Below are 22,786 nucleotides of genomic sequence, written 5' to 3'. Positions count from 1 at the left end.
ACTCAGATTTGGTAATCAAACTAGCGCTCTCTTCGTCTGTCTAGCTAATCGCTGCTGACTCCTCACTCTCTAACCTTAACTGTCGTCATAACCCTTAGCAACTCTTGTTGGATCTACTTTAGAACACGCTCAAATAAAAACTATTTCCGAGTTCCACTTGATAGGTCACCCTAATGAGAGATGCAATAGCTACTTTTAATCTTCATCAGCGGGATAGTCTCCTTTAAAAAAAAAAATAAAACAAAACAACTCAATATTACAAACTATGCAAAAACTTTTTAACCAGTCATAAACAGATTAAAAAATTATTATACAAATTTACTTTGAGGGCTTTTAATAGCGTAGAGAGTTCTATGCAGTAAAAGAAAAATGTTTACCCTAAAATTCTTATGTTCAATCAGGAAGACTGTCCTCACGCAAGTAACATTTTATTGTAATCAGTATTCCTAAAAAAAAAATAAAAAAAAAAAAATGTGACACACAAATACGCACACTCAAAATCTTGCGCCCACATTCATAATTAATACTCGGTAACATTAATTCACCAAGTGCGTGCGACAAAGAAATATACATAAGAGCCCTGCGCTTGAACACCACTTGATGATTGGTAGCATATTTTTTAAAATCTCATTGTCGATTTGACTTCAAATAGCTGACAGACCACAAATCATGAAAACAAAATTTGAGACATAAGTTGACGCTGGCTTGTTTGCCTTCAAAGTGGCAGCATAATGTTAAAACATGAACAAAGTGTTCTTCTTGAATTTAATGTACAAGCACTCATGCACGCAAACACTTATACTCTACTGTCGAACCCGCCCCATTCAATCGACCTTATATTATATTATATTATATTATATTATATTATATTATATTATATTATATTATATTATATTATATTATATTATATTATATTATATTATATTATATTATATTATATTATATTATATTATATTATATTATATTATATTATATTGTGTCCATATCCATCCTGCCATCTTTGTTTTTTGGGGTCTAATGATCTCCTCTATGTTTGTTTTGGTCCCCCCCCCCAGACTTTCTCTTCCCCTCTGGGTTCCAGTCTACAGCCTGTCTTGCAATGTCGTCTGCTGTTCTGCCCATTGTGTGCCCAATCCAGCCTGGTTTGCGTCGTTTGAGTTCATGTTCTATTTGTGCTGAGCTGTATCCCATAGGCTTTATTTGGGAGACTGTTCGGCCTTCTGACACCAATTGTATACAACTAGAATTATTAAGTTCCCATTTTAAAAAAGAATTAAGTAAACTAACAAGCAGAGTTGAAGTCAGACATTGTGCGCCTTAAATAAGTTAAACAGTGGGGAGGGGTGAGGATATGGCGTCCACCCTTGTTCCCGGCCTGCTTCCGACCCTGTTAGTGGTACAGCAGACGTCTGTCAGTCACGTCAAAAGCACTACTAGGTCATGAACCTGGCACAAGGGATTTGAACTAATCCCCTTCAGTGAGAAGTGTAGTGAGCTAATTGCCCCCGCTCTGACTGTAGCGTGAGTCGAGTCTATCTAACTAGAGTAAACTTACCTTGTGCTATCTACCTGAGCATGCAGCTAATAATACTCTTGCCTTAGAGTATTATATTTCTTATTATTTTATCTTATACTTTACTTCGGGTACTATCTATTTCGAAGGTAAACATCGAGAAAATTGTTATGCTAACAGAATCAAAATATCTTTCTCACTGTTAAGAATATATTCGCCCCTCTTCTCTTTAAGAGTTAGACTTAGCGATATGTTCATTTTCTTGCTATAAGTTAAATAATGTAATTATTATTTTTGATATCATTATTGCCATTATCTCCTGATAGTTGCTATACTGCCAGGTTGGGGTCTTGTTTAGAAGAAATTAAATGTCTTTGTCGCTTCACTTAACAATGTCGATTAAAGAAAGTATTTAGTGTGGCAGGTCTGCAGTTCTACTTTTTGATTTTAACAAAAATCTTCTTAGTCAGTGGTTCTCAAACTGTGGTACGCGGATCCGAAGGGGTCCGCGAAACGGGGTTTAGATAAGAATTGTATACAATTATAATAACTTCTCTGCCGTATCTCATAATTTAAAAAAAAAGTAGGCCAGTGGGGTTCCCTGAACTGAACAAGATCAAGAACACCCTTTTCTTAGTATATTTCTTGTAGCGATGATGTCAGAAAGATCATAGATTTCTGCAAGTTAAATAAACTGAACAAATGGTCTTTAAAAAAAAACACAACTCTTCAGCAATGTTTACCCAAATAACACACAATAATCCTTAACAGAATAAAACAAGATAATGTTACCTTGAAGAGGGACAACTAAATCTAGTGGATTACTCTATAAAGCAATAATTGTGTGTAACTGAGTCTTACTTCAGTGATATTGCATTCATTGTAGTTCTTGTATAGTTCGTATCTAGTCAGGGGTTTTCGCTAAAGGTTAATCACAGTTATCTGCTCTTTGTTTACGCTGTGATTTTTTGTTCTCAAAATGCCGATTACATTCTTTAATCAATTCAATTCACAAAAAAAGGAAAAAAAAAATAAAGAAGAGAAAGAAATATAAAGAAATGTGGTGAGTAAGATTAGGAAAGGTTAGGAAATAAATAGCAAACAAACCGTGGCACTATGTATGTTTCAGTACGTAAAGAGTAGAGTCCCCTCGCGATATATGGGGCAGATGATGTAAAGGTCAACTATTTCTGTGACCCACTGCTAACAAGGGTGTCATGTGGACAGCACAAGGACTAACCGCCTTTACTTTTCCCCAACTTATGTCAGGTATCCTTTAGAGCTGTATTGACCTAGAGACGCCATTAGATCCCAAAATTAAACATCCCAGTCTTTACCAGGATTCGAACCCAAGGACCTCTTAGTTCGAAAGCCATGAGCTTAACCACTCAGCCACCTCGCCTGGTATATTTCAATTAGCGCGCCAAAAACGTTCTAGAAGAATATCAGTCCGAGCTAGGAGACATTTACATTGTTTCATTAATTGTGAGCATTGGACTCCAGATTTTTACACAAGTTGTTGATAAGTATCGAAGCAGGCGGTGATAAAGAAAGGTCGGTGTGGGGGGTGGGGGCTGGTGTAAACATTAACTCACTTTGAAGAGCTCCTTTTTTTTTGTTTTTAAATTCAAATCATTCTGTCGTCTGCTGAGCAAATGCCGCGTAAACGTGTGCACTTCAAAGTGTCCGCTTGATTGAATTGATCACTTAAGGATGAGCTGTTTATAATCAGACGATGACCTACATCGAAGAATCAGAAAGAGGCAGGGGGGCAAACGTAGTAGCAGACGTCTGTGGAAATGACCAGTTGGACTCCAGAAGTGTGCTTCAAACATGTGGCCAAGCCATGGGCCTCGTTCTGAAGTTGGCTTTTGTTTAAAACACTCTTTAGATGTTTCCATCTTCAAAGGAAACATTTTTTTTTGTTTGGTTTGGCTCAGTGCTAGTGTAGAGGTAGTCAGGCCTCGGACAGGGCAACGTGTGCCATTTTGTCCAAGAAGAAATTGTTTATAGAATGAATTGCGAAGTCCATGAGTTTTGTGTACCTTTACACGTAAGATCTATAAACACTATACACTAGATCTATACATTTTCTACTTAAGATCTGTGAAATGACTTGCAAGGTGTCTCATTTTTCGCCTTCAGATGCTTTCAGGAATTAAAACGAATAGCTTAATCTGAACCGACTGTTTTGTCCTTTTCACCAAAAGATGAGTTTGACATTTTGAAACTTAAAGTTTTGACAAATAAGCCTAAAAGATTGAAACAAGCATTTGATTAGACAATGTGTGGCCGACCCTTCGTAATGCTGGCATGCACAATTTTCAAAGGGACAGCGATGGTTGACTTCGTTTTTAACAAAGAGTTATGGAAACTTGTGGTCATTTTATTATAAACTTGGGATATATTCTTACCATTCTTCCTATTATGATCACGTGACCAACATTTAAAGCCAAAATGGAACCTATGTCCATAGTTTAGATCAACTCACCAAAGTACACAGGTAACTAATGCGAATCATTTCAAAACAACTTTAAATTCGCCTCCAAAAGCTCCATTAAAATTTGCCAATAATTTATTATTCAATGCCCCATCAGCTGATATTATTTTGTTTTAATGTCGTAATGACATCATCAAAATTAGCTGCTCCATCAAACTTCCACTCTACGTGAAGCACACATTATTTAGATCTAAATGTTTTTACAAATGAAACAAAAAATGTATAAAATATGTATTTATGGCATTCCATTCCAGCTGATAGCCACAATGTTATTTTAATTTGATGGCTGATTAATGGCGATCACACAGAGGTGTCTCCTCAGAGAAGGGTGAAATATTTAGCAGTGGCGACGTTTTGTTAGGAGGGAATCTCTGACATCTGAATGAAGGAGGAAAGAGTAGAGGACGTCAATGCCATTGTTTAGCGGGAAATATTTTCTTGACGTACTTTCTCTTCCAGTTAAAAATTAATCTAATGTACATGATCTATATAGGCATTGTCTTCGAGTCCGAAGAGTACGTATGAGTGCAGTATTCCACATGACCGCGCAGACCCAGTTGCGACCTGCAAATTTTGCCACACCTAATGCACACAAAGCCGTTATTTGTAGGGGATCTATTTAAGTTGTCTTTTCGTCGTCTGCGCATGTCTTCTGCAAGGACCTTTCTATGCCAGTGAGAACAGAATGGCGCCTGATTTCATCTTTATAATACTTCCTGGGGAGGACCTCTATTGCGCCGTTTTCCTTCAAGCTCACCAAAAATTCTCCATAATGTCTCTTTGAAATACTGAAAGGATGCTGACTCCTGGAGCCTCATATCCCCTCACACAGATACGCCCTTGTGGCTTTGCTTTTCTTTCATAGTTAAAGATGGAGGCAACGAAGTGATGATGTAAAACAAATCATTAACAATTTCCAATTGAAAAAACCTGGGCTTTAAGGAAACATTCCTAAGCTTCCAGGAAACATTCATGGGCTTCTAGGAAACATTCCAGGTCTTCAAGGAATCATTCATGGGCTTCTAGGAAACATTCCAGGTCTTCAAGGAATCATTCATGGGCTTCTAGGAAACATTCCAGGTCTTCAAGGAATCATTCATGGGCTTCTAGGAAACATTCATGGGCTTCTAGGAAACATTCATGGGCTTCTAGGAAACATTCATGGGCTTCTAGGAATCATTCATGGGCTTCTAGGAAACATTCATGGGCTTCTAGGAAACATTCCAGGTCTTCAAGGAATCATTCATGGGCTTCTAGGAAACATTCCAGGTCTTCAAGGAATCATTCATGGGCTTCTAGGAAACATTCCAGGTCTTCAAGGAATCATTCATGGGCTTCTAGGAAACATTCATGGGCTTCTAGGAAACATTCATGGGCTTCTAGGAAACATTCATGGGCTTCTAGGAATCATTCATGGGCTTCTAGGAAACATTCATGGGCTTCTAGGAAACATTCCAGGTCTTCAAGGAATCATTCATGGGCTTCTAGGAAACATTCCAGGTCTTCAAGGAATCATTCATGGGCTTCTAGGAAACATTCAAGGCTTCTAGGAAATATTCCGGGGTTAGCAAACATTCCTGCAAACATTCCGGGGTTCTAGGAAACATTGTGGTCTTTAAGGAAGGAAGGAAGGAAACAATACGAGGTTCTAGCAAACATTCCTGGGCTTCTAGGACACATTCTTAAAAGCATTAACTCTTGATTTAGAGCTTCCATAGACAGAATCAAACGCGATCTTAAAAAAAAAAATGTTAAAAAATAAAAACAAAGCTTCTATTAGGCGTACCTGTATCTTTGGACCAGTCATGTAATTTGTAATAGATCTAGACTAACAATAAAATAGCATTAAAACAGGAACGAACTGAATTCGAACTTGTAAGCTAAATCTTCCCAGGCCTTTCAAGCCAACGCGGTAACAATTCTAGTAGCGAAGAGTCTATGAACATGGAAGATTGTAGAATTTTTTTCTATTTCATGTATGTGTTCACTAAGCCTAAAAGGGCAGCCTTATATAAAGGGGACTAACTCAGCTTATACCACCACTTCAGTACTATTTCTTTCTCTTGTTTGAGATACCAAACAAAGTATAATTTATCCCCAATAATTAATTAACTAATTGGTTATTTTTTTTTTATATTGATTCTTGTGTTGTCAGGTAAAAGAAATAATTTTGCGAAATTTCAGCTTGATCCGAGATTGGGTGTCGGAGAAATAACGAACACAAACTTTTGGCCGGACAGACAGAATGAGTTGATTTAAGCTTTGTAAAAATCAATTGTAAACAAAAGTGCAGATTAATCTGATTAACTTTGCGAAAGAAAATCCACAATACCCCCCCCCCCCCAAAAAAAAAAAAAAATATGTATATTCAAGATACGCAGTTCAACAGTTGCGTCAGGGTACAGAATAAGTGAAACAATTGATGACCCAACTCTGTGCTAGAGAACTGAAGAGAGAAATGTTCAAAGACGATCTATTTATGTATGTCGTAAAAGAACTCATTCCGCGGGGATTCCCGGATGTTGTCTTTCATCTTGCCACGTCTGCCAGCGACACTAACAGGGGGGACGCCTGTAAATGGCCGCCATTCGTATGCAGGGTCGGTCGGACCCCGTCAAATAACTAACCGCACTGACTTGCAGAGAGCGATCTGGAATTAGCATGAAATAGCCGTACACATGTCCGTGGTAGCCGGGCGTTCCCAGCTCCACTGGGTGTCACGTGACAGTGGGAAGGTGTGACAATGTCGTGAGGTGCGCAATTCACCGCGAGATTTAATGGCGGGATGACACTTTAAAAAATTGTCTTCCCTCTTTTTTCTCCGACAATCTTTTCTGGAAATCGTTTAAATTTCAGAAAAGAATAGAAAAGATTTTTGGAGGGAATCTATTCATTTCAATGTCTCCTATTGTCATGTCATTCCTGCGTGTATAAAAGGTGTTGCAGAAGTTCAGAAGTGTTCAGCTCATTAGGACATGTGTCTCTTGTGGCGGGGCATTTGTCTGAAACCTTATTTAGGACCAGGGGAACATCAAGGGGCAGGTAATTCTTTTTAACGTTCAATGGGTCTTAAATTTGTTTCTGACAACATCGTCACCCGTGCCTATTTCGAGTCTGTTTAGATTTTCAATGAAGAAACAAATAGTCTGAAAGAAAAGACCACTTGAATATTCAAGGTTACCAAAAAAAGTTCAAGTGTACACATTCTAGCCGATGCCATTTCACTGACACGAAGAGAGTTATCTTGACCTTGATATTTTGATATTAGAGGACTATCCAACTGACTAAACAAGCTGTTACACATCAAGACTTGAGAATAGCTATTTAATTTTTAGTTCAATGTAGAACCTTAGTATTATGAATCTTTAAATCTGATCTAATTTGGGAATTTTCAGTATAAACTTCCGGTACAAAGCAATGTCAAGGACGCTGTAATAAAAGACCACTAAATAATACAAATTATTATGCGATACAAGCTAAAAGGCTCAGAAATGTCATTTTACAGTAAAAGAAAAATAGAAAAAAAAATTATAGCTTGTTTGGTCGTACGTGATTCGGATGTTCCTTCAGATTTGAAGATAATTACATACTAGCCCAAACCTCCCCCAGGACGAGAGGGTGTGTCAGTGGGAAGGGTTTGAACTTTGAACCATCGAAACCACCGAACGAAAGTCCATAAAGCACACGCGATTTCACATACACACACTCCACATACGCACACGCGTATATAGATGCATGAAGACTCACACTTTAAACATAACTTTCTGTTCAACTCACTTCCAGAAATAGACTCTTAGTAATCAGGAACTTGTCACGACATTCCTCCTATCACCCCTTTACTTTCTTTAAAACTTGCATTTCAACCCCCCGCCCCCTTGCCATGCTAGGGGAACATCGGCACTTTATTCCTTTCCATATCTTCACGCAGCCTTCTCTCTCCATCCCATAATTTCCCCTTCTCTCGCTCCCGCCAGGCCGGACAACGACACCCGAGGCACAACAAGTGTGAAACGAACGCCCTAACATGACTGACCGCTGATGCGCCCCGCACTCTGCGACCCTTGGGCTTTCAATACCTCAAGAAGACAAGTCTGTCGGAAGTAATTAGCTCCCAATCCTAAGAATAGGGTCACTAGTTCATACGAGGTCCCACTGGTGATGTCCCACTGGTGATGTCCCACTGGTGTTGTCCCACTGGTGTTGTCCCACTGGTGTTGTCCCACTGGTGATGTCCCACTGGTGTTGTCCCACTGGTGATGTCCCTGTTCTGCAGGCACTAATATTCACACTAATGATTCCATGTACCGTACTGGACTAAATTTTGCTTCAGAGAAAAGTGGATTCCAAAATGTGCACAGTTCTACACATGAGCCTGTAGCGATGTATTCAACAAAGTAAATAGTACAATAACTATTTTGAGATTCCCATTTATGGCGGACAACTATAAATAGCATTTTAGTGTATCTGGAGTAAACAATGTCGCAAGTGTTAATCTACGGATTAAAAAAAAAATAAGATTAGGTTTCTGCACTTTTCAGCAGAGTAGAATCAATCTTCTAACCTAACCTCATTCGTTTATTGCACAAAGTAGTTGGCAGCAGTGATCTTTCAATATGGCGGCCATGACCTTGTTTAATAATATATCTATTTATATCACAATTTCTTCAGAGCTTTTGTCCTCTTATAGTTTTACTTTTTTTTCCTTCTGATTACTTTATATCGCCCAAACATTTCTCCATATTGCTTATCTTTTATTATTGTGCATTTATTGTATTGTGCAAAGATTTCAGGGTGGATCATAGATTTTCAAAGTGTAAACAAAGAGCAGACAACTTTGTTTAGCGTGTAAAAATCCCAACAAGGTGCACCAAATGGAAATCGTGTGGGATATGTGGCCGAGGGGCCAAGTACGCTTGAGTTTGGGGACTCGAGGTTCGAAATCCGACTTGAGCAGAGTTTTGTTTACTGAGACTTCGCCCAGATACACGCTTCCCTCACTGGTCCACAAATGAGATTAGATCATTGGACCATAGCGTTCTGAGCGCTAGGTAAAAGCTATTAAAAAAGAAAGAAAGAAAAAAATCCGTCTTTACACTATGAAAACTATTAATAAATTATTGTTCAATTTTCACATCTATTGTGCTATTTTCACATCTATTGTGCTATTTTCACATCTATTGTGCTATTTTCACATCTATTGTGCTATTTTCACATCTATTGTTCTATTTTCACATCTATTGTGCTATTTTCACATCTATTGTTCTATTTTCACATCTATTGTTCTATTTTCACATCTATTGTTCTATTTTCACATCTATTGTGCTATTTGTCATGATTGTGATACTTTTAAGTCAAGTACCCAGACCTTGCGATCTATGGAGCAGATGACGGTTCTAGAAATCCCGAAATTTAAAATCCGAGAACCACTGCCCAGTTCATGTCATGTATAGGTCTAGTTATCTGAACACTCCAACATAACAATGAGAACGAAGAAGAAGAAGAAGAACTGAGCCAAGCGCCCACTAAGCCACCATGTCCTTAAACAGTCTTTTGCTAAAGAGAATGACCAACAGACTTTTACGATCCCCAATAAATGACGGGTGGAGTCTAGACAAACATTGATTAGGAATCGAGCTTAAGCCGCCTGGTTCACCTCTATAGCAGCAGCTCGCAGTAAACTGTAGAGACACGAGTAACACTATGGCTACGTTACCGTTTCAAAGGGGGAATAATCTCAGAGGTTATAAAACTAAAAGAATGTCCAACAGCGGCAAGCAGGGGGATCGAGCCAGGCGCCACCACGTTTCTGACACCCTCTTGCCTGGTTCGCAACGTCAGGTATGTCATGCTGTCAGAGGTTCTCACTACTGTACTGAAGTGGGTGTCGTGCATGTGGCCTAGTTGGTAGAGACTTAACGGGACGAAATTAGGATGCCATCTTTCTCCGCTTCATACCCACTCTATCTAATGCGATTCATGAACTAACTCAGTTGCAGTCTACAACACAAATAAATCACTAAGTCATCTTGGTGCCCCTAAGTTAATTTGGTGCCCTTTTGGCGCCCCTGCCTTCTTGCTATTAAGCTTGAATACAGCAGGTAGGAAAAAATGTTGTCTCAGTTACTCCTCATATTGTTTGCATCGCTAATGAGCTTGTCTTAAACATCTTATTTCTCCCAACGTCACAATTAATTCATTGAACCTGACAAGACACGAATCAAACAAGATTACAAAGAGAGTTTGTGTTACACAAACTCAGAGGCGGCCCCCGTCGAAGTCGGATCCCTGTCGGATCTGCATATTCGCAAATAATATTAAAGAAGTGATTTAATTTTGATGTAAAATGTTTTACATGTTTCGGATGTTCCTTCAGAGTTGAAGTTAATTACTTCCTAGTCCAAACCTCCCGCAGAACGACGGGGGATGGGAGCGGGCAGGGTTTGAACCCTGGACCATCCATAAATCTGAACGACAGTCTAGCGCGAAAACCGAACGACCAGGCAGCCATCCGATGGTCAAAAGTAATAATGTTTCAAAGATTCATTTGCCGTAAATTTAAATTTAAATTAAATAAAAAAAATAGTAGATTAGTTTTAGTATATTAAAACATTACAATATTGATCAAAACGTTTGGAAATGAAAATCTACACTTTTTTTTTACACTTTAAGTTTAGAAATTGAAATTCTACATCTTAATCTAGTCTATTTTAGTCTAAACTAGATCTACAAATTCTAGATATAGACTCTAAAATAATTTTAATTAGAATATAAATCCAGATCTAGATAAACTGTAATAAAAATCTAGATCTAGTTTAAAAAATCTAGATTAGATCTAAATCAAGATATCATTCCTTTTTTAAACGCGAGTCACATAACGAGGCTTAATAAACATTACTATACCGAGTTCTTTTTTCATTTCATTTGAAGAATTAATTCCATATAACGTCAGAGGAAAAAAAAACACTACGTCACACGGCCTAGCTAGAATAAAAATCGCCTTCACCTATAAGAGCCATTTATCGAGTGTTCATAGACTTTGGTGCACCGAGTGCGTTCTTTAAGCATTTTTTTAAAAGAATTCATTCCATATGACGTCAAAGGAAAAAAAAACACTACGTCACACGGCTTAGTTAGACTAAAATATGTTTTTATTAATACAAGCAATTTTTCGAGGGTTAATAGACATTGGTGCACCGAGTGCGTTCTTTTAACATTACATTTAAAGAGTCCATTCATATGACGTCAAAGAAAAAAAAATTCCATTACCTCACAATAGGCTTGTACCGGTACCATAAAAAAAATGTCTTTATTTACACGAGATATTTAACGAGGGTTCATAGACATTGGTGCACTGAGTTCTAATAGAATTTATTTAAAAAGGATCAAAGTCGCATTGTTTTTGCGTTTTGTCTGTCAGTCGGTCTGTCCGTCATCTTGATATAAAAAAAAACAACTAAAAGTTATTAAAAATTGATTAACCTTTATTCTATGTTTCAAAACATCGCAATAATTTTTAGGTACGAACACAATTGAAAAGTTTATATAATAGATTGTTCCGGATGTTTGTATAAATAGTAAAAGAAAAAGAGAATTTCAGATAAATGAAATACCGTTAATTAAATTTTTTGGATGGTCTCGTATAAAAATTAGATGTACTAAAGCCATGTGGAGAGATTTTCATACCTTACTTTGGTGTTTGGATTCTGTTTTCCTTAAAAATCGGAACATAATATTAACGATAATTAGATTTTTACATGTTTTAGGTAGAAAGTTAAATGTACTGTAAGAGAGTAGTGAGTTAAAATATTTTTCATAAAAATCCGTAAAAACATTATTTCGTAAATGAGAAGATTATTTGTTTATTAATTAGAAGAGGGAGTTCAAACAATTATTTGGCGTTAGTAGATTTTTAAATAAATTCGGAAATTTCTGGCGACGATTTATAAGAAACAAAATCCGGAACTTTCTTTATCGATTACAAAACTTCTATGTTATGTTTTAGCAAAAAAATTAAATGTCTAAAAAGTAATTTTCAGTAATCCATTCTAGTAAATTACTTTTTTTAAAGCCCTGAACAACCTATTGTCGATATTTTTAAAATTTATCTAAAGATGAAAATACGGAACAATTTGATATTGATAACCAGATTATAGTGACGCATTGTCAAATAATATAAGTATAATATTAGTAAATTATGCGATTTCAAACAATCATTAGGCATAATTCATGTTTTATAAAACAATATCCGGAACATTTTTACACTTAATGAAATATAAGTCAGTATAGAGATTTTGATTTAGCATTAATATGCTATTTACACAAAAAAACGGAACAACATATTATTGATAATGTGTTTTTGCAACGTTTAAGTATGGAAATTGAATGTAATATAAATTAGAAGAGCAAACAAACATTTGTTGGGGTTGATTAGTTTTGCACAAAAAAATCCGGAACAATCAATTTTTAGATACTTAAAACTATTGAGATGTTACGGGAGGAACATTAAAGTGTAAATCAGATTTTCAATAGCTTTTAGAGTTCTAGTTTTTTTTTAATCAAATCGTGACGGACAGACCGATCAACAGACAAAACGCACAAAAATAATCTTCTTTTATTCGGATGGGGGCACTAAAGAAAAAATAAATAAAATCTGATTTTTAAAAAAAGGTTAAGGAATTGGTTTAGCACCTGGTCATGTAGCGACGTTACGCTACTGCACGAAAATCGCTGCATAAAACGTCCATTAAAAAAAATGTGCGTGATATTTACATACAAAATGCATTATTAGCCTTTATAAACAAACAGAAATGTTTTCTTTTAATTTTAGCAGCTAGTTGACCAGAAAAAACATCTTTAACTATTATTTATATTTGTTGTAAACATTTCCTGTACATTTTAAAAATATATTTGACTTAGTGATACTGAAAATACACGAAATTTGTACATCTTTGTTAGCATATTGTAACATTGCCTCCCTTACATTTACGTAATTGTTTTAGAATTGGTGTATTTTTATGAAAAAATCGCTTGCATAATTAATTTTATAAATTAAACGGTTTGCTTTTAGAAAACCAAAAGTAGCCGTTGCACCTAAACTTTTCAAGCCGCATTTAATGATGAAATAATATTTTTCATATCTCTTCTAGTTTTCGAGATCTGAGTGTGACAGACGGACAGACGGACAGACGGACAGACGGACATTTTGCACAAACCTAATAGCAGCTTTTTCCCCTTACGGGGGCCGCTAAAAACAAAAATTAACCAATAAGTCAATTAATTGTTGGTGATTTTTTTTTATATCCAAATCAGGGTAATAAATGCTACTTAATAAGAGTAAATACATTTCGACACGCTTATCCTCCTACTTCCCATTCTCGTTTCAAGTTGAAATTTTGTATCATTATTTGTAGTCGTTGACAATACACGAATCAAACCTAAAATTGAAAAGTTAATTATTTTTTTATATAGCAGAAATGCATCTAAACCATGTTATATATGGATAAATGGCAGTAATTAGCGGTTATTTCCCTTAGATGAACTTTTTTTTTCTTTTTCTATTGCTTTGATGTTGTTTTTTTTTTTTTTTTTTTTTTACACTGCGTAGCACCCTCTTTTAAGTTGTTCTTCAGCATATTGAAAGAAAGTGTAGATCTAAACATTTATGCAAGAAACGTTTGATCCATTTTAGCTCAAACAAATTGTATTTAATTAGTTTTATTTACCACTGTCAAATTGATGCCAGTAATGCACTAGAGAGCATACAAAATATACGTCAGACGTTTGATGCTACATCTCGACACCTCATGCAACAAGCCGTACTGTTGTCAATTTAAATCTGCTGCTAAATTCTCCATGAAGTCTGCCAACATTGAAAATTTGAGAGTGACCTTAGCACGAAACTAATGTCTGTACTTGTGAACATCTCAAGTGACATCCACAATTGTCGAGCTGCAGAGCGCGTGCTGCAAATGTCAGAAGCGATGCAACGTGTCACTGTAAATTGAAACACACAATTTCTACTTTGTGGGGCGCGAAAATAGCAACACCAGGCGGCTAAGTATCTTACTTTCAACTCTGATAAAAAGTCAAAATTAAAAAAAAAAGTATAATAAACCAATTGCTACTGTTGCTGAATAGGTCTTTAGTTTATTTGTTTGTTTTGTTTGTATATCGCATGTAAGATAGACGACCATCAGTACTGATCCTAGCTTATGTGATGACAGATGTACCTTTATCTCTGTTTTTTTAAGATTAAATTTTAGTATTTTGGTTCATAGCTACTTTACTCTTTAGTCTTCTGTCCTTGGGCGTCATTAAGTGATTTTACTAATGGTGTTACTGCTTCTGTCCTTGGGCGTCATTAAGTGATTTTACTAATGGTGTTACTGCTTCTGTCCTTGGGCGTCATTAAGTGATTTTACTAATGGTGGTACTGCTTCTGTCCTTGGGCGTCTTTAAGTGATTTTACTAATGGTGTTACTGCTTCTGTCCTTGGGCGTCATTAAGTGATTTCACTAATGGTGTTACTGCTTCTGTCCTTGGGCGTCTTTAAGTGATTTTACTAATGGTGTTACTGCTTCTGTCCTTGGGCGTCTTTAAGTGATTTTTGATTTGATTCGCAATGATTGAGATATCCCATGATTCATTTAAAAACACTTCAAACACATTTCCCCTTTTGTCTTAATATAAAATATAAAGATTTCATTGCTTTCTTTTCAAAAGAAATCCTACATCTAGATTTTGATGCTGGATCTGTTTATTTATCAAGGATTTCCTATATTTTCCAAACAAAAACCTCTGTTTCAATAGAAATGTTGACTTGGACGGACTTTCCAGCCTTGGAACCCGCACCGCTAAAACTCATGCGTATAAAGAAATGTTTATCTGAAAGCAATACAAGAACCGCTATACGTTATTTACAGTTAGTGCAGATCACGTGACGCTCACCCGGAAGTCGTCTGCTATTTTGTGTCTCTCTAACTTCCTGTGATTTCGCTAAAGCGTTTGATGTCCGAAATCATACTTTGATTTAAAAAAACAAAATGGAGGCGAAAAGAGAAGGGAATTAACTCAGGTGTGTAAAACAACACCGCTGTAAACTAGATTTTTTTTTTAAGCTGCCCCAACTGATCTTTCTTTTTTTATTTGACTTTCTTTTATTACTTTCTAAATAATCGTATTATCTTTCCTTGTTTTACATTTGTTACTGCCCCTGATATAAACGCTCCTCGTCCTTGGAGGCAATCAAACTGTAGACGCCTGCCACCCTCGCATTAATTTCCTTGAATCCCGCCCGCAGCTAACCAAGAAAAACCTAAAACTTTATCTATTTCCTCATCAGACCTTAGAACGAAATATGTATAAATATATACATAGGCGGAGATCTAGGTATGAACGCGATGGGCAAAGCAGTTTGGGAGTGGGGTGAAAAGTGGTGCGAGTTACGTTTCGTAATGGTGGACGTGTCTTGCTCACTGTCTGAGCCAGGATTTCTATAATTAGTCTTAACAAAGGGAAGATAGCTCACCCAATCCCCCCAACCCCCATTTTTTCTTTGCCCCAAGATCTTCATTGCAATAGAGTGTATCGCTTGGGTAACAGGGTGTACTGTGGTGTAACTTTGGGGTTCGGTGCTAGCACATTCCCAGTCTGAAGTCGGTTGTAAAAAAACGGGTTTGTACCTTCTTGCATAATATGCTGCACGTCTACAGAAAGCTATGTTTCTTCGTACATTCTGTCCAGTAATATGCTTGTTATGTTGACACTTTTCCATCTTTATAATCTGGGAAAAGATGGGCAAGAGGAGGGGAAGCAGAAAGCAGTTGCTCCACCCCACCCCCTCATATATATCTGGATATTTTCTTAACCAAGGACTCTTGGATAGAATGTTATATTTATGTAAATAAATATAGATTGAGCGTAAAAGAATAAACTAAGAAACAAAACTTGTTTAGAGTTGAATCACATTTTATTAAAGTAAGCATGCTCTTCTACTACTTTGCAAGTACCACACTTCGCAGTCGTATATCTAGTTCTCCGTTTCTCTTTACAAAAGGAAGGTAACTCCCCCTTCCCTCCTTTTCTCTCTCTCTCTCTCTCTCCCTCTGTATGTGTGTGTGTGTTTGCCACTCGTGTGTGTGTACTATTATGCTTCCTCTGTATATTCCATGTGATATGAAGATTAACTTGCTCCAAATAACCTCGTGCATATGTGATAGTATTCCTCCAATAGCCACGTCTTGTAGAAGGGCAGGCCATAGGCAAACCAGGCAGCCGCGCTGGGGGCCCAAATTTGTGGGGGCCTCCACAGAGGAACAAAAAATTGCGAAACATGGTTCAAATCTCAAGCATAACAGAACCTTATGGCTCTGTCTAATACTCTCGTACTAAGCAGTAGCGGCCCTAGGGTGTGGCAAGTGGGGCAACCGCGCCAGGCCCCGCGCCTGAGGGGAGCCCTGCGATCAGAGATTTTATTGTCACCAACTTTGAAAACCACATCGTTTGTCATACACTAGGACCTGTGACTCAATATTTACTCAGTATCTTTATGATACCAATTGTCGTTTAAGCTCCTAACATACATTTTTTGGTTTCGAAATACCGTTCAGTTTAGAATAAAGACAGCATCTAATGACCTTCTGCTTCTAAGAGGCTGCCATCGTTGAACAGATCACACTAAAAACACGTGGGTGGAAGCAACCAATCCAAATCGTATGTTTCGTATTTAAACATCGACGTCAAGGCGGAGTTTATTAGGAAAATGGGTAGTTCATAACGTTTGAAATAGCACCGAAAGTATGAACATTGTATTTGAAAGAGTCATTTCTAACATTGATTGTAACATAAATGCAACTTTTAAGGGCCCCGCGCATGACGCTCGCCCAGGGTCCCGCACACTGCTAAGGCCGCCCCTGTACTAAGTCTCTACTATAATTCAAGGTTTATTCATGAATGTTTAGATCTACTCGTAAGATCTACATATGTTTGAAGACATTCGTTTCTGTCTTTTGGTGAAAGGTCGACATGTTATTTCTAGTCTGGTTATTTCTAGTCTGGTTATTTCTAGTCTGGTCATCATAAATCATTCATGACACGTATTGGTGCTATCGGTGTCTTAATACTGTATTTACTGATTTAGATCTAGATACAGGAAAGTTTTTAATTCCTTGCGTATTTTTCGGTCTTTAATTTCGCCTAGAGCCTTTAATTACCTAAGACCGGCCCTGCTTGTATGAACATCTAGGGATCCTCTCATATAGAATGTAATGAGATGAATGCCTGGGCATTAGCTCTGGTCGACGTCGCCCATACAGCAGTTCAACCTTGAAATGCAGATGATATGTCTAACTCTAAGGGGACGACAAATCTCATTTTTAGATAACATTGGAAATAAAGAAAGTTCCTAATAAGTGTAAATTATACATAGTTATTTCTGTTCTAATTTTACGTTTCGGTCATTACATTATATTTTGAGCTTTCTTTCTCGTCTGATAATGTAACATTTTGTAACAGTTTGTGTGTGTGTGTAGCAGACGATAATGTAACATTTTGTAAAAGTTTGTGTGTGTGTAGCAGACGATAATGTAACATTTTGTACAAGTTTGTGTGTGCGTGTGTGTGTAGCAGACGATAATGTAACATTTTGTAACAGTTGTTTTTTCAGTAGCAGATGATAATGTACAGCTCCTTAAAATCTCCAACTTTAAAATCTGAGCTCACACAGGATGGGTTTGTTAGTTCCGGCCAGGCAGGGGTGAAGTTATCTTTAGATATGTTTTATGTCGATATCCGCGCCCTCGTCCCCCGGCGCCCTTCACCTGCCATGAGCTGCCACTTACAAGGGTTAAACCTCACGATCCCATGTCACTGTTGTGTAACAAGGCATGTCAGTTGGCCGAGTCAGCGTGTATCCTGTGCACTGTGCTGGCCACACTATCATGTCTTGAGCATTCGCTCTCCCCCCCCCCCCCACAACCTTTCCTCACTGTCCTCCAGACATTTGTAGCTGCTTTTTTTTCTTTCAAAGATTAACTTTACTAGTTTTTTTTTGTTTTTTTTTTTATGAGCGGTTCCCAACTTATGTTTTCTATGTATAACTTCCAATTTTGATTTGCTTCTTACAGAACTTACACCAATACTGTCTGTACTTACACCAGTACCGTCTACACTTACACCAATACTGTCTACACTTACACCAATACTGTCTACACTTACACCAATACTGTCTACACTTACACCAATACTGTTTACACTTACACCAATACTGTTTACACTTACACCAGTACTGTCTGCACTTACACCAGTACTATCTGCACTTACACCAGTACTGTCTACACTTACACCAATACTGTCTACACTTACACCAGTACTGTCCGTACTTACACCAGTACTGTCTACACTTACACCAATACTGTCTACACTTACACCAATACTGTCTACACTTACACCAGTACTGTCTACACTTACACCAATACTGTTTACAATTACACCAATACTGTCTGCAGTCAATTTTATGTGAAGTATCTTTCTCTATTTCTTTTATTTCTCCATTTCTCTCCCTCTCTTCTCTCTTTCTACCTCCTGTCTATCCCTTTGTGTCTCTCTTTCTCCCTTCTCCCCTCTCTGTTTTTGTCTTTCTCTACCTCCCTGGCTCTCTTTCTCCCTCAACCCTATTTCTCCCAATGTGTCTCTCTTTATCTCTCTCCCTTCCTCCACTAATGCACTAAATGCACTAACCCTATGACCAAATGATATACTGAAATTTGCAGAATATAAAGGAAAGGATGAGTCGGTCAATGTAGCAAAACTAGATACATTAAGGTATTCAGTGGACTAAAACTTGATTATGTAATTAGTACATTGGTTATGTAGGTGCTGCATTGAGCATGTGAACTGTAGCGACATTTATTGTCGCCAGTATCGGAATACTTGAGAACCGTAAATTTTTACTCAGTGATGCGCGCACACAAACATGCTCACGCGCTCTCCCAATGCTGCATTTGAAAGTCAGTTCATGGCGTTTGGTCGACCACACCTCTTGGCATGTGAGGTGTAAATGTCACGTGGATTCGTTTGACATCTTGTGCAATGGGAGGACTTAACCTCCACCTCCTCCTCACTTATTTTTAAACTACCCAACATTAACCTTGAATACCTCCACACCCCCTCCTTATTTCCCATCCATGCCCTCGATTCCAAGTTCCATTGCAGATGAAGAAAAAAAAAAAAAGAATCCGAGTGATGACTTGTGCTAATTAGAGCATTTTTTTTGTACGTCCGTATCAGTTCCCAGCATCCTCTAGCTCCTCTGTCTTGTATCTTCGTATTTGGACGACATGCAACTGATGCTGGGTATTTTGTTAATGAGCTCGAAGTTGTCAAGTGAGTGCGTCCCTAGCAACGCTTTGTGCCAGTTTGTCTCAACTACGGACTTTGTGAAACGCCTGACAACCAAAATGTGTACACAAATATAAAGTTAAAATTATGAAGAGTGGGCTTAAAGTTAGACAAGTGACTGGCTGAATGGAAGACACTGGGCTTAAAGTTAGAGAACAGACTGGCTGAATGGAAGACACTGGGCTTGGAAATAGGGCTGCACTATAATTGTGACTTCTTGGTTATAATGAGTGGGTGAAAAGGTTGCTACGACGTGTTGCTTGTTGTATGCGTAGCCATAGTTTGGTGTAGCAGTGTTGTTGACGATCGTTGACTTGTAGCATCAAACTGCTGGTAGACAACTAAAACAAGTGTAGGAGTATTGTATTTTAGCTTATAAAACTTGAAACAACTTGAAGAACTTTTTTGTGAACAAAACTAAATATAACTTTGATGACTTGAGGTGAACTGAAATAAACTAGTATTAAAACAATCTAACTCTCAATAAAAAATAACACATGTCTTTACACTCTGGCATCCAAAAGTCGTCTCTAGATCTTAAGATATGTATGACAATGCCGCGTATCTTGTATCAGTCTACAAAACTAACAATAAATACTCCCTTTTTTATCATCTAACAATTTATGCTCCCTTTCTTCGAAATCACATAGGAATTATACACACGCTCCATAAAAATGAGTTGTCGTATCATGTTGTATGAGTTATCATACTTTGGAGTACGGGTTGTTATGACTTTGAGTATGGGTTGATATGACTCTAGAAAAGGGTTGGCGTGACTTATTCAATGTGTTGTAACGCACTAAAACTGCCAAGTTCAAAACAGAAGGTTGTCATTAGTATACATTTACATCAATATTAGTAGTTCTCCCCCCTCACCCCCCCCCAAACATCGAAGCTCTGTTAGAAATTGCTCACCAGTTTAACCTGCACATCGCAGTCAATTGGCAGGTTCAAGTCGGTCCTCTCGTGTTTTCCAACCAAAGTGTTTATGTGTAGCGCTGCACCTGTTTCACTGGCGCATCTGAAAAGGTTTTGAGCATGTCTGTAGACGATCTAGGACCAGCTCGCGGATTGCTTTCAGTTTTTTTTCGCATGCGTGTGTGAGATGTTCTTGGATCCAGGCTTACTTCAAAGCACTAACAGATTGGCGAGGAGGCCCTTTGTAAGCTGGTCAAAGCCTAACTCGAAAATGTTTGTGCCGGCACTAGTTTTATCAATTGCAAGACTTGGTCTGTTTAATATTCTCATTAGTTGACATATTCATAAGTACTTATTTCTTTCCTAGTGCTATTAGAGCATGAAATGGGTTGCCTGAGTCTGCCAGGAAAACCAGTGACTTAGAAAATAAAGTCATGCATGACTAGATTGACCTAGAACTGCGTACGACGTAATCTTCTTTTTTAAAGAGACGTTTGTATTTTTATAAGACAAGTTAATCATTCGCTCTCTTTTGCTTTTCTCTCTCTCACTCCCTCTTTGTTGTCTTCATACGTGGTCATCAGACATGGTCAATTTGTGTGTCCTTCATCCGTGCTAATCATGCAAGGTCATCATACGTGGTCATCATCAAACGTGGTCATAATCATAGGTGGTCATCATCAAACGGGGTCATCATCAAACGTGGTCATAATCTTATGTGGTCATAATCTCATGTAGTCATGATCAAACGGGGTCATAATCATGCGTGGCCATCATCAAACGTGGTCATAATCTTATGTGGTCATAATCATAGGTGGTCATCATCAAACGTGGTCATAATCTTATGTGGTCATCATTAAACGTGGTCATAATCATATGTGGTCATCATCAAACGTGGTCATAATCTTATGTGGTCATAATCATACGTGGTCATCATCAAACGTGGTCATAATCATAGGTGGTCATCATCAAACGTGGTCATAATCTTATGTGGTCATCATTAAACGTGGTCATAATCATATGTGGTCATCATCAAACGTGGTCATAATCTTATGTGGTCATAATCATACGTGGTCATCATCAAACGTGGTCATAATCTTATGTGGTCATCATCAAACGTGGTCATAATCTTATGTGGTCATCATCAAACGTGGTCATAATCTTATGTGGTCATAATCATACGTGGTCATCATCAAACGTGGTCATAATCTTATGTGGTCATCATCAAACGTGGTCATAATCTTATGTGGTCATCATCAAACGTGGTCATAATCATACGTGGTCATCATCAAACGTGGTCATAATCTTATGTGGTCATCACCAAACATGGTCATAATCATATGTGAACTTTATGCGTGGCGTTCTCACATTGATCGCAATTTGCATCAACCATGGGCATGTACTCTATGTGTTAATCTATCTATCGATAGCTCCATTCTTTGATTGGCCAATAATTGATTGCAGGTTCACGTCTGCCCACTACTGACGCGTCGGTTTTGGTCGAAATTTACATTTTGTTACAAGGTCACTCTGCCCGCTCCATAACTTGTCACCAGAGCAGACAGTAGTAAAAGTGACGTAGAGTAAGGGTAGCATAAAAAAAAGTAAAAGGACCTAGATGATGAGATAGACTTCCGTGTTGCTCGTGCCAGTGCTGCTTTTGGCAGACTTCAAGAACAAGTTTGGCAACGGAGAGGACTCAGCATATCCACAAAACTGAAAGTCTACAGTGCTGTAGTTCTCCCGTCACTCCTATGTGCATCAGAGTCCTTGACCTTATATTCCATCCACACCAAAAGTTAAACTCCTTCCACCTACGCTGTCTAAGGAGTATCCATAAGGTGCTTTGGTCCGACCACATACCAGACAGAGAAATCTTACAGCTGTCCAACATGAACAGTATCAATGCGATAGTAAAAAAGTCCCAACTTCGATAGGCGGGATATGTAGTCCGCATGCCAGACAATCGCCTGCCCAAATGACTTCTGTAAGGGGAGTTGTGTGCAGGAAAGCGCTCCCAGGGAGGTCAATACAAGCGCTACAAAGACACTCTCAAGAGCTCCTTCAAGGAATGCGATATCGACATTCACGACTGGGAAGCACTAGCTCTCGATCGCTCCTCATGGCGTGAAGCTGTGAGTCTCGGAGTCGCAAGATTTGAAGTAAGAAGAGTGGCCAGGGCGAAAGAGCGTCGAACCTACAAAAAGCTGAGAGAAGAATCAGGCCCATCAGGCAACTGACCAAACCCACCCATGCCACGTATGCGACCGGCTTTTTAAAGCGAGTCCATAGGAAATGAGAAATCTGCTCATCTTCGATCTCGAGGAGGAGCTATATAATATAAAGGTCATCTATTTCAATTGTCGACTGTTAATGAGGGTGCCATGTGGCCAACACAACGACCAACCACTATTCCTTTTACCTAAACTATAGCCAGGTCTCCATTAGATTTGGGTGAA

General features: G+C 38.1%; 1 protein-coding gene across 2 annotated transcripts in view; it reads left to right on the top strand.

The window, feature by feature from the left end:
• The window catches only part of LOC106066198 (inactive tyrosine-protein kinase 7-like), a 224,050-nt gene that overhangs the window by 142,009 nt on the left and 59,255 nt on the right, over positions 1–22,786 (top strand). The window lies entirely within an intron of this gene.

Source organism: Biomphalaria glabrata, chromosome 3, assembly GCF_947242115.1.
Source record: "Biomphalaria glabrata chromosome 3, xgBioGlab47.1, whole genome shotgun sequence".
Taxonomy (NCBI): Eukaryota; Metazoa; Mollusca; class Gastropoda; family Planorbidae; genus Biomphalaria; species Biomphalaria glabrata.
The sequence above is the reverse complement of the archived record's forward strand: the minus strand, read 5'-3'. Positions and strand labels throughout refer to the sequence as shown.